The following is a 13,515-nucleotide window of genomic DNA, read 5'->3' on the forward strand; positions in this document are numbered from 1 at the left end:
GAATGAGCATAGCAAAGACATCCAGTGTCTCAAATGGAGTTTTAGTAGAACAGAAGAGCATAACCTAGAAAATAGTTTTCTGAAGGTGAGAATGCAGTCTGTCAGGTGTGAAGGAGGTCTAGAGCACTGCATACATATGCTGCAGGTCCCATCCAAGAACAATCTCTCTGTCCCTTGATTGGGAAAACTCTCAATATTCCTAGGGACTGCTGGAAAGTCATCTACTTTCTGTCACCCTTGATGCCTGGCTCCTTGTGCTCTTCACAGGGTGTCTTTCCACTCTTTCTTCAGGTTTGCTGCTTGCTGCATTTCTCTCCCATTACCAGTTACACCAGGTGCTACAAAAGCATCACCCAGCTGCATGTGTTTTATGGGGGTGTTTTTTTTGATGCCCATCTATAAGAAGGGTCATAAGGAGGACCTGGGGAACTACAGGCCTATCAGCCTGACCTCGGTGCCAGGAAAGGTGATGGAACAGGTCATCTTGAAAACAATCATGCAATGTATGCGGGACCACTGGGGGATCAGGCCCAGTCAGCATGGGTTCATGAAAGGCAAGTCCTGCATGAACAATCTCATCTCCTTCTATGACTGGGTGACCACCTGGTTGATGAAGGAAAGGCTGTTAATGTAGTCTACCTAGACTTCAGCAAGGCCTTTGACATGGTCTCCCATAGTGTTCTCCAGGAGAAACTGGCAGCCCATGGCTTGGACATGTACACTCTTTGCTGGGTTAGAAACTGGCTCGATGGTCAGGCCCCGAGAGTAGCGGTGAACGGAGTGAAATCCAGAGGGTGACCAGTCACCAGTAGTGCTCCCCAGGGGTTGGTGTTTGGGCCCATTCACTTTAATATCTTTATTGATGATTTGGATGAGGGAATTGAGTGCACCCTCAGTAAGTTTGCAGATGATACCAAGTTGGGGGGGAAGTGTTGATCTGCTGGAGGGTAGGAAGACCCTGCAGAGGGACCTGGACAGGACGGGTTGATGGGAAGAGCCCAATGGGATGAGGTTCAATGTGGCTAAGTGCTGGGTCTTGCACTTTGGCCACAACAACCTCATGCAACGCTACAGGTTTGGGGCAGAGTGGCTGGAAAGCTGTGCAGAGGAAAAGGATCTGGGGGTGCTGATTGTTGCTTTCCTGAACATGAGCTGGCAGTGTGCCCAGGTGGCCAAGAAGGCCAACAGCATCCTGGCTTGTATAAGGAATAGTGTAGCCAGCAGGACTAGGGAGGTGATTGTCCCTCTCTGCTCTGGTGAGGCCACACCTTGAGTACTGTGTTCAGTTTTGGGCCCCTCACTACAACAAGGACATTGAGGCCCTGGAATATGCCCTGTGAAGCTGGTGAAGGGCCTGAAACACAAGTCCTATGAGGAGCAGCTGAGGGAACTGGGGCTGTTTATTCTGTAGAAGAGGATGCTCAGGAGAGACCTTATTGCTCTCTACAGCTACCTGAAAGGAAGTTGTGGAGAACTGGGTGTCAGCCGCTTCTTGCGGATAACTAGTGATAAGACAGGAGGGAATATCTTCAAGTTGCAGCAGGGGAGGTTTAGGTTGGAAATTAGGAGAAATTTTTTCTCGGATAGAGTGGTTTTGGTGTTGGAACAGGTTGCCCAGGGAGGCGGTGGAGTCTGTCCCTGGGGGTGTTTAAGGAAAGGTTGGACGTGGTGCTTAGGGACATGTTTTTGTGAGTGATAGTGGTGGTAGGGTGGTGGTTGGACCAGGTGATCTTGGAAGTCTTTACCAATCTTTATGATTCTGTGGGCCTCTGGAGAGTAGCAATCTTCCCTCCAGCCACTAGTTCCCTACCATCAGGTTGCAGAGGAGCTGGGACAAATCAGAGAGGCAAATATGACCTGACTGCTTAGCTACAGCTTTTCTTAAAAAAAAAAATAAAAAATCCAGCCTCCCTCTTTCCCAGCAGCAAAAGCAGGGAAAAACTTTTTTCTTTTGATTTTGTTCAAGTTACTTTTGGAAGTATTGTGTTTTATTTCATGATCACTGTTCTTTCTTTATTTTAGTTGGGATATCTCTCTTTTTTTTTTTTTTTTAAATTTCTTTTATGGTTCAGTGGTACTACTTGTGTTCCTAGATCCACAGTACCTTTTTGTGTTTGTAGAGTTGAGGTCCAGCAGTTTGAATAGTTGGTTATAATAGAAAACAAAAAACAAATAGAGAAGGGTGTAACAATTTCAAAAATTGTCCTTGTATTAAGAAAACTTTCCAAAAACATATTTATTTCCTTATATTTAATATTATTTTATTTAATTAATTAATTTGTGAGAAAACTTAATAAGGCATGATTAAATTCAAGCTTCCGAGTAGGGAAACTTCTGAAACATCCTACAGGTTTTTGGTGTCTGTCTGAATTTTAAAGTGATCTTTAAAATTTTTAAAGTGATTTGTCATTCCCAAGATATTTTAAAGATCTTATCTACTATTCCACTATTCCTCATAAGAAGTATCGTTCACTCTTTTGTGTTGCACCCTCCCCTACGCAGAGGTTTTTCATATCTGTCCAAGAAGATGGTTAACATGTCAGGAAAGCATGGGGATAGTTTTTAGCGAGTATTAGTAAGCAGTAGAAAAGTTAGCTTTAAAAAACAATGCTGTATTTTTTCTAAGTTTTAGAAACTGTAGACCAAAAATCAAGTCCCGGATCTCAAGAATGAAGTATGATTGTGTATTAAGCATGGAATTCAGTTGCTCTACACACAGAGATGGCTACCATCAGTATTCTTCTGTGATCGAAGTGACCACCTGCCATTGGATTGTATTGGGTTGTTAGTAGAGTCAAGACAAGTCAAGAGTCAAGTCAGGGTTCAGCCAGGCATTTCTTGAATCATGCAGTGAAAGAGTTTTGAGTACTAGTATCCTTTATTATTATTTTCTTTTTCAGCATACTGATAAAAGTGTAGTTTAATGTCTGTTATTAAGACAAAACCTCTCCTTCAACAAATTCTGCAGAAAATTAGGGAAATAAATTTGTATCCAGGATTAACTAAATAGTTCAGTCCAGTTCTCATTCTTGTGGTCAGAAGATGATCTATCTAATTTATATATATATATATATATTTAAAGAATCAATTCCACCATTTTTTTACAAATAAAGGAATAACATTGTAAATACAGTATTTCCTATTACAAATTTAACTTTTATCAGACTATGAGCATTTTAAAGGGACTGTATGAAAGTAATACTTCACATTGCTGGTGTAGTGCTCATCAGCCATACATAAATAAGAATTAAGCCTTGACTAGAATCAGTAATTAGTAAATAGCTAAAATAATATTTTCTAATTCTGTTGGACAGAGAAAATTAAATGTCCAACTTTGTACACGCGAAAATGAATTTAAGTATTTTATCCAGACTGAGGAAATTATCCCTAGTAAGAAAGAGCTAAATAATTGCCAGTTAAACTGGGAATAAATCCAAGAATTTAGAAATATGTTTTAGTTGAATCATTTATTTTATTCTATGGATATACCTACTATATGAAAGGAAGTTCTTTTTTTCATTTATTTGATTGCCTTTGTGAAGTCTCAAAAGCAGTGCCCAGTGATCAATATGGTAATACTTAGTAATACCTCCTCTGAATTTTATCATAGTGCAATCCATTGCATGTACGAAATATTCTACATTTTGTAATTTCTTCTAGAAAAATTTAATTTACTGAGTTACAGAATGGGCGAAAACACACATAAAGAGCACATGAATCCAATAATAAACAAATGTGAAAGACCAAGTTGATTTTACTCTCCATCATAGTTATTATTATATTTAATTCCACAATAACTGAATCAGTAATATTTGCTTTTCAAGGAAAAAAGAAAAATATGTTCAGTTGCAAACAAGATCTTCATACTTCAGTTTTGATCTGCATTTAACCAGAACGTGAAATATTGTCTAGTACTTTTCCACTTAACTTTAGATTTTCTTCCTTTCTAATCTGTTATACTTTACATATTGACTTTCTCCTAACTACATTTGTAGGGATAAGTCTCCCATTCCATAAAAAACAAATGTTAATGTAGTGCAGTTTAGTTATATTGGCATTTCAGAAATCATTTTTGAGAAATCTGTACAGCGCCGAAGATCCTGGACTTCAAGCGGGCTCATGAGATTCTGATAAGTCAGTGCCCTTATTTAAAAAAAATAAAATAAAATAAAATAAAAAAATAAAATGAATCAACACAAAATTGAAATCTCAGGTAAACCTCTGTCACTTAACAGGAACTATATGGGATCATTTTCCCCCTCTAAAATAAAATAATGATTAAAAATTAAAAAAAGAAATCAAGAGATCAAGAGAATAAGGAATTATTACACCTGCCAAATATTAAGAATGATAGAAGACTTTAATATTGTAAATGCAGTGGCATAGGTGTATATGTTAATGCAAAGTTAAAGTGTAACTTATCCATGAGTAATAATCCTGAGGTTCAAAATGCAAAACAGAAACAGATCTTTAATTATTTTGATTAGGCAGTCTCTTCATATAGCAAGAAGATTTAGCATGTACATAGCAAGAAGAAAGCTGAGGTGAAGATTTTAGTAGTTTAATAAGGAAGAGGAATGACTAAAAATCAATGACTGTATCAACTTTTTTCTTGAAAATAGGCAATAGATATGCGGTCTGTTTAGAGTCCCAGGATTCTGTCCCCTTTTTTAGGGGTATCCATCTTCACGTACAGAAGGCAGTTCAACACAGTGAATAGGATTATTGTCTCTTTCTCCATTTTGAAATGTGATCAAAGTGCAAAAAAAAGTTCTTGAGAACTACAAGCCTCTTAATTAGATAGTCAAAATATATACCACTACTTTATATCTGCATGAGAAAAAAAAATTACTTTTGATTTTTTTTTAGTTACTCTTTTTAATAAGCTAACTGTTCCAGTGAAAATGTAACTGCAAATCAGAAAGGTTTAATACTGAAATTGTTACATTTTGAAAGCAAAGGCTATACATCTATCAGTAAACTGAGTTCATTATTAAACATGGTTCATTATTTTGTATGCAATTTTTAGCTCTGCAATAGTATACTTGACTGAGCATAGTGTTATGCATAGTCTTATCCTTAAATAATATAAATACCTTTAGCCTCGTTTAAATTAAGATTTCTGCATATTACTTTTACAATTTAAAGTAGACAGAATAAGTTAAATGTAAGCTTGCACTAAGTTACTAACTTTTACTGAAAAGAACAATTATAGTTTGAAATATGACATTCTCTATACGTGTGTTTTATTTTCATTCAATGGATTCTTTTTTTCATCTCAAAGAGAAAGCAAATCAATTCTGAAGAGAGTATATTAAAGGAACCTCACAGCCAAAGTTGTGAAACTGGTGAAAGCTTGATAGCGTCAACTCAACCAGAGTTCTTGCAGTCTAGCAAGAACTACACCATGCTAGAAATCACAGAAGTAAAAGTCAAAGGAAAAAAAAAAAAAGTTAATTTTGAACGGAGAAGTTAAGTCTTTTCCCAAGGTTGAATAACTAGTTTTCCTTCACAATTAGGATCATGCAAAAAAGCTCTATGCTGTAAATGGAAGGAAGAGCTACATTTTACTAACAGTTCACCACTTGAGTACAACAGTTAAATAACAGATTTTATAAGAGGTGGACTCTCAGCAAAATATCCTTGACAGATAACTGTTCCTAAGAAAGGTGGCTATAAATCATTTATTCAAAACAGTAACTGGAAGTTTTGCTTGACAGATTTTTAAAAGCAGAGAAGTGTTTCCTTGAACTTTTGCCTGACTTTGGCTGCCAATATATTACTAGCACCTGGGAGAAGCCTCAGGCTCAAACAGTCAAAAACACATGAAGTTCCATTTTGTTTTAATAAGGGTCTCCTTCCTGCATTAGACTTTGTTGTATTATTTAATTTATTCTACTATTAAAGCTAAAAAAATGAAAATCTGGCTTACTGTCAGAAGACACTTGAACTTAGGTTTACAGTAAAAATTTTTTTCCATTATAAAAGCCAGACCAGAATTTACTAGCTTTTCTAATGCTTGTTGAGCCATCCTCAGCTCCACAAATGTTGTGAGTAAAACAAATAAAGTGGCTTGTGTTAGGAAGAGCTGTGTTTGTGAATGTTACTATGAGTAGACAGCATTTATATTTTTTTGATTTGTTATGAATCTGCTTATTATACATGGCTATGCAAGTGATCCTGGAGGAAAAATGTCTCCTCAGTAAAAGGAGGCAGGAAGCCTGATGTACCATCTCTATACTGAGTTGTATTCCTGACTTGCAGGAATAATGAGGTAAGGTAGTTCATTCCTGAGGTCAAGAAGGTCATGGTGTCAGGTGTGATGATGTCGTAATATTCTGTGTACTGATGCTTTATGGAAGTGCTTTTGGACTAATAAAAAAGAGGAATAATACAGTTAATCCATAGCATGCATACATAGAAAAGTTCAGTTAAATTAATATTCCAGTATCTGAAAAGAAAAAAAAAATCAACAAAGAAGTTCACTAGAACATGTTTTTTATTTGCTTCCTTTGAGAACTTTAGGAAGGAGCTGAAACAGGAGGAACTAAAGGAAAAAATATGAGCTCATTATTGCAGTACTTCTGACTTAAGGTTTCATTTAATTTTCCATTTCATTTAATTTTCCGTTTCATTTTCTTTGTGCAGAGTGTAGCTTCTGTTTTACAGGAATAATTTAGCACATATCTTCAAGTCTTATGAGTTCAAATTTGAAGGCAAAATTCCTGAAGATATCATTTGAGAAGTAATTTTAATTTTTGTAACCCTCCTACTAATAAATGACTCTTGAACAACCTTTTGGCTTCTCCAAAAATCTTATAGTTACTGGCTCACTAACTTTCAAATATATATTGCAAGAAATTAAATTGTGGCTATAAAATTCATTGCCTTTTGCTTGTTCTGTTTTGTTTTCCCCAATGTTATTTCAATAACCCTTTACCAAAATGGCCACTATTTCCAACAACTCACAAAGGTATTTTAGCCAATCAACAGAGTGGAACTGCTTATGTTCAGACAGTTGTAGCATCAGTAGTGGTCTGACTGGCCAATGATTCTCATTTTTCCAATGACATTCAAGTTACAGGCTGCCGCAGGGAAATGGCAGACCTCTTTCTTAAAATTTGCAGTTATATATTTGAACTTTCAAGTCTGCCAAAATATGACACAATCACAGTGTACTCTAAGTTCTCAAAATATATAACAACTGTGTTTTCTTTTGTGGCAGGCTATAACTGAAAGATTGCAATGACTTTTCCGTTATAAAGCTTGTAAGAGAATTTTGCATCATGTGAATGTCACAAGCCTTTAAAAGAAGGAAAAAAACACCCTGTAATGCTATTGTAGGCAGCCATAGGTATCACCACTGAGGTTGCTAGAATGTAAACTTTCTGTACCCTACTTCAGTCAACAACTGAGTTACTGTTTGCCTCCATGCAGACCCAACTGCATAAAAAAGATGTTAAACTACACATAAGGATCAGAATAAAATATCATCTGTGATGAATATAGTCTCTTGACAGCTGAGAGTCAGTACGTCATCTAGTGGTTAATATGGATGTTTGGAAGTCAAGTCTTCCTAGTTAATACTTTGTATTCACTTGCTTATAGCATGAGGCAGTTGGTTTCCAAGAATTCAGGGATGCAAACTTTCATGGGAAGAAGAGGTAAGAGATAAGACATGACTTGACTGGCTGCATAATCAAGTTTGAAAACTTGAGATAAAGAATCAACTGCTGGGATAATACAAGTATGCCATAGTGCTCCTGTCTTTGCTAAATCTTACTTACAAAACTAAAGTTGTTTCTAAAATGGCAGAAGAGGAGAGAAGAGAATGATGCCTACATGACTGACACTTGGGTAAGAGGAGCACATCTTCTCTTTAATGTTTTTGTATATGACTTGGATGCAGGACTTGAAGATAAACTGAGTTTGAGAATGATACTAAATTAGGAGAAGCTGTTGACTCCCTTAAGGGTAGAAAGGCCTTGCAGAGAGATCTTGACAAATTAGAGGGTTGGGCAATCACCAACCATATAATGTTTAACAAGAGCAAGTGCTCAATTCAGCACGTGGGACAGGGTAACCCTGGAAGTATGTGCGGACTGGGAGATGAGAAGCTAGAGAGCAGCCCCAGGGAAATGTATCTGGGGGTTCTGGTTGTTGACAAGTTGAATATGAGTTAACAGTGTGCCCCGGTGGCCAAAAGGGCCAGCCGTATTCTGGGGTGCATGAAGCAAGCATTGCTAGCTGGTCAAGGGATGTGACTATCGTGCTTCACTCTGCACTGGTGTGATCTCACCTCAAGTACTTTGTGCAGTTTTGGGCACCACAGTATAAGAAGGACTTAAAACTGTTAGTGTCCAAAGGAGAGCTACAAAGATGGTGAAGAGTCTAGAAGGTAAGACACATGAGGAGCTGCTGAAGTTACTTGTATTGTTCAGTCTAGAAAAGAAAAGACTGAGGGGAGACCTCATTGTGGCCTACAGCTTCCTCATGAGGGGGAGCGGAAGGGAAGGTTCTCATCTCTTCGCTCTCATGACTAGTGATGGGACCTGAGGGAACAGCTTGAGGCTGTGATAGGGGAGGTTCAGGTTAGGTATTAGGAAGAGATTATTCACTAAGAGGGTAGTTGGGCACTTGAACAGGCTCCCCAGGGATCTGGTCACAGCACCACTCAAGAAGTATTTGATCAATGCTCTCAAGACATATGGTCTTATTTTTGGGTGGTCCTGTATGGAGCCAGGAACTGTATTTGATGATCCTCGTGGGTCCCTTCTGACTCAGAATATTGTGTGATTGGTCTCATTGGCTTTGTTTTCACTGTATGCAAGAACAATTTCTGTATTTTCTTGAACTGGATGCCACTTCATCTTCATAGACCACTTGACCATGAGAAAAGAACAGCACTGTGAGTAGGGTTCTGGATGTTGAAAGAAACTGCAATAAAGTACAGTCATTTGAGATAAACCACTGAAGTGTTTTGCCTTTTTTTTTTTTTTTTTTCTTCATCCGAATATCAGTACAATAACTTTGTGGAATACTAGATTGGAAGCCTTTTAGGTCTTTCAAGCATTTTATGTTTCCTTGGGAATTTGCCCAACCTGACACTTGTAAGGAATTTTTGGGTAACCTGCTGTAGTTTATGCTGGATAAAACAATTGCTTCCATACACTAAGTTAACACTACATCTGAATGTTACTAAAGGACAGTAATTCATATAGTTGAGGCTGCAAAATTTCATGTAAAAATTACACTGCAGTTTTTAACTAGAATTCATTTCTGTAATGGTATGAAAAAAGCAGACTACATAATCAAAAAAAAAAATCACAGTTTTTATCTGTGTCTCAGCATGATTGTTGTCAGACTTAACAGCAGCAAATACACAAGTTCTAGCCAGGATTTGATTTATTCCTACAACCAGCTAAGTAGGCCTGTTCTGCAGCATGCCTACATGTAACAGTCTTAGTAGTGACTAGGACACCGTTTTGTTACACCCTTTCATAGTTTCAAGCCTAAGGCCTCAGATGTGGGTGTACTAGACAGTAACTACAACTCTCCGTGTACTATTTCATTGCTAGATATTCTCTGATTTCAGAAAAATGGGGAAAAAATATGTTGTTTACTCCAACTGAAGTGTTTTATTCTGTTGGATTACTCACTTCTCACTGTGGCAAACAACAGTTTTTTACTAATATTTCTCCTAGCAGTAGAGACAAGTAACATACTTTTTAATATAATTTTCAAAGATTATGTAATAATAATAATAATAAAAAAAACCCTGAAATACCGAAAGTTAAACTAATTTCTGTGAAGAAGCTTATTTTTTTTTTCCCTCTTAATGTGGTGGTTTTACCGTGCTAGGCACCTGAACACCACAACCGTTCTCTCACTCCCCCTCCTTAGATGAGGAGGGGAACAAGTAAAGGAAAGAACAACTCACAGGTTGAGATAAAGATGATTTAATTAAAGGGAAGAAAAAAAATAATTATTAAGGAAAGATTATTATTAATTAAACAATTTAACTAAACAATTAACAACTTAAAGGGGAAAAAAGAAAGGGGAAAGGGAGGGGGAAAGGGAAAACTAAACAAAACAAGTAAAGGCTATGTGGAAGTGCAGAGGAAAGATATTACTCTCTACTTCCCACAAATGAGCGATGCTTGACCATGTCCTTGAAGCAGGGCCTCAACGCACATAGCCGGTGTTCGGGAGGAGGACAGACGTTTTCACAACGAGAGCCCACCCCTCCCCTCTTCCTCCTTTTTCCACCTTTTATTGCTGAGTGTGATATCATATGGTATGGAATATCCCTTTGGTTGGTTTAGGTCAGCTGCCCTGGTGATGTTTCTTTTCTCACTTCTTTGCCCACCTCCAGGGGGGTTAGAGAGGGTCCTGATGCTGTGCCAGTGCTGCTCAGCAGCAGACACAACACTGGTGTGATACCATTGCAGTTTTAGCTATGAGTGCAGAGCACAGCACTGTATGGGCTGCTGCAGGGAAAGTTAACATCCCAGCCCGACCCAGTACACTTAACCATAAATTGCCCTCAAGTTCAGTTATTTCTCCACAAGGTCTAGCTCTATCATATGTAGTCCATTGCAAATTATAGCTGTAGCTAATCTGACAGATAAACAGACAGATTTTATCTTTAGAATAGTGAAAATGAAGAGAATCAAAGATCTAAAACAGCTTGTCAATCCCAAAGCAGTAACAAATGTTCACAAACCCTACCAGAGGCCCTTTCCTGGTTGGTCAAAACAAGAGTTTACTGTAAAAATATAGTGGCGGGAATGCAGGTGTCATCTGACAGCCAGTCCTCACAGGTAAGAGGAGGCTCGCCCTTGAGTGTGTGGTGCTTTTACCCTGCCATACAGCTGACCTCCACCACAACCACTCTCTCACTCCCAGTCCTCAAAGGGAAAGGGGGAGAAAATATGATGAAAAGGTCTCAAGGGTTGAGATAAGGACAGGGAGATTGCTCAACATTTATCGTCGTGGGCAAAATAGACATGGAGTAGGGAGATTAATATAATTTATTTCCCATCACTGGCAGACTAGAACAGTGAGAGTTAAAAGCAAACTAAAAATATGTTCTCCTCCATACACCCTATTCTATGTCCTTCCCCTGAGCAGCGCAAGACAATGGGGAATGGGGGGTGCAGTCAGTCCATGATGCTTCATCTCTGCTGATCCTTCACCATCATTCTCTGCCCCTGCTCCACTGGGGGCTCCTCCGTGAGCTGGAGTGTGGAGATCCGCTCCACTGTGGTACCCATGAGTTGCAGGGGGACAGCCTGCTCCACCATAGGCCTTCCTGCAGGCCACAGGGGTACTTTGCTCCAGCAGCTGGAGCACCTTCTGCCCTCCTTCTGCACTGACCTTTGGTGTCAGCAGGGCTGTTTCTCACTCCTCTCTCCAAGATGCTGCTGCACAGCAGACTTTTCTTCCTTCAGTTGGCTCTCCCAGAGGCCCAACCAGCATCACTCACTGGCTCGGCTCTGGCCCGTGGCAGGTCCCTTTTGGAGCTGGCTGGAACTGACTCTTATCTGACATGGGACAGCTTCTTGAGTTTTCTCACAGAGGTCAACCCTGCAGCCCCCTGCTCCTAAATTCTTGCCACACAAGCACAATACAGAGTGTCATGTGAAAGTTTCAAACTCTGTTACTACAAGAGGGCTAAAGATCGTGCCTATGGGGTACTGTAAGGAGCATCTTTGGAGGTAAATTCTCACTGATTTTTGTGAGGCAAATCTAAACATCTTTCTCTTCACAGCTTGTTGGCCATGGTTTATACATCCCATGCGGTCAACATAGTAGTCCTACTCATTGTGGCTGTTGATGGTCATTCATGAGGAAACAGAGAAACTTTAACACTAAAAGAGGCATTTGGTAGACAGTATGAGTTGAATATAACTCCTGAAGAGTAAATCTTGAAAAGCAGATGAATATTCTTGATATTCAGCCTATATATTCTTAGATGGAGGTGAAACAAAGAAAGGAAAAAGAAGAAAATTTCCACACAAGCAGTTTTGCATCAGCTTGCAGAGGAGCCTCTGGACACCCTGCAGAAGGGATCCTGTATTATCTGTAGGACTCTTGCCTGTTAACTTTCTCTCTCATATTGTTCATATATCATGAGCACATAAGTGCAGCTACGTACTAGGATAAACCCTATCATGTCCATGTGATTTTGACAACAATCCCTGTAAGTTTTGAATAAGTGGCTGAAGCACAGCCAAAAAGTTTCAGAATCTGCTTCTCTGCTGTCAAAATTGTGAGAAGTTTTTGTCCTAAATCCATAGCTAGGAAGGGGTTATATTAGTTAGGATAACTATTCCTAGTAGTACAGTTTTTAGTCTGTGTGCATGGGTGATCTTTGTCACTGCTCTCATTCGACTTTGTTGAAAAGTAGTGAGGCAGCACATTGGAAAAGATGGGCATCTGGTGGCTGTCTTCAGACTCTCAGAGAAGTCCACAGTTTAAGAAGAGAAATATCATCTCTGCTCTCTGCTTAATGAAGCCTCAGTCTGCTTTCTGCTTCATTCTCCTTTGCCTCCACCATACAGGTATAGAAGACAACACAGATCCATCTGAAGTCAGCATGAAGTTTCCCTTGCTACCACCACAAAAATGTGGTGCCATGGCTATTAGAAGAAAGGATGGAGCCCTGCATACTCAAGGACCCATACCTAGCACAGATTTTGGGATGAAGTTTCCTTATCTAAACACATACATATATGAGTGATGAAATTAAGAACCATTGTGTGATCCAACACAGAAAGATTCAGGCATCTGTGGAAATAAATATTCATAGTCTCAACTTAAGGAAACTATATAAATTTGAAGGGGTTGAACCAAACCAATGTATATCTTCTAATAAGCACGGCATTCCGGGAAATTTATGAGCTTCAAAGATTACCAGAAAGGCAACAATAAGAACTAAAAGGATCTGAAATGCTTTTCTTGCAGGCCTTCATTATGTTCCCTGCCTTCCACTCATCACCACACATTTTGAAACCTGTTAAACCATTCCTGCCCCACAAAGCACCTCTTGGGAAAGCAGCAGCCGGGGCAGTAGACAATCATCATTGCCTTGGGGCAGCACCTCAGACTGCCACTTTCTCCAGAAGGTAGCTTGAGGCTGTTTCCCTCCTGTCCAGACCTCCACCAGAGCTTTTCTCATTCCAAGCTCCTTCGCTGCACAGTAGGTACACACAGCTAGGGTGAACTGTACCTGAGGTAGACCGCGTAACCATGATGAGGGTTGGCTTCAGGCAGCAAGAGTAGGAGAGCTGGAGGGGATCTGACCTGAATGGCTGGCTATGCCTAAACTAATTCAGAGCTCTCTGATGTGGGTGTGTTCCCAGGCTATATCTGGGTAAGAGCAGATAAAGGTGAGCTTTTCCCTTCCTTCTGCTCCTGTCTTCCTGCCCCAAGTCTCTCTCTCTCAAAATCAACACCCTCACTCCCCCCAAAGCAAAGCAAAGCAAAACAAAGCAAAAAAAAAAAAAAAAC

This window comes from Anser anser (genome assembly GCF_964211835.1).
Source record: "Anser anser genome assembly, chromosome: 2".
Taxonomy (NCBI): Eukaryota; Metazoa; Chordata; class Aves; order Anseriformes; family Anatidae; genus Anser; species Anser anser.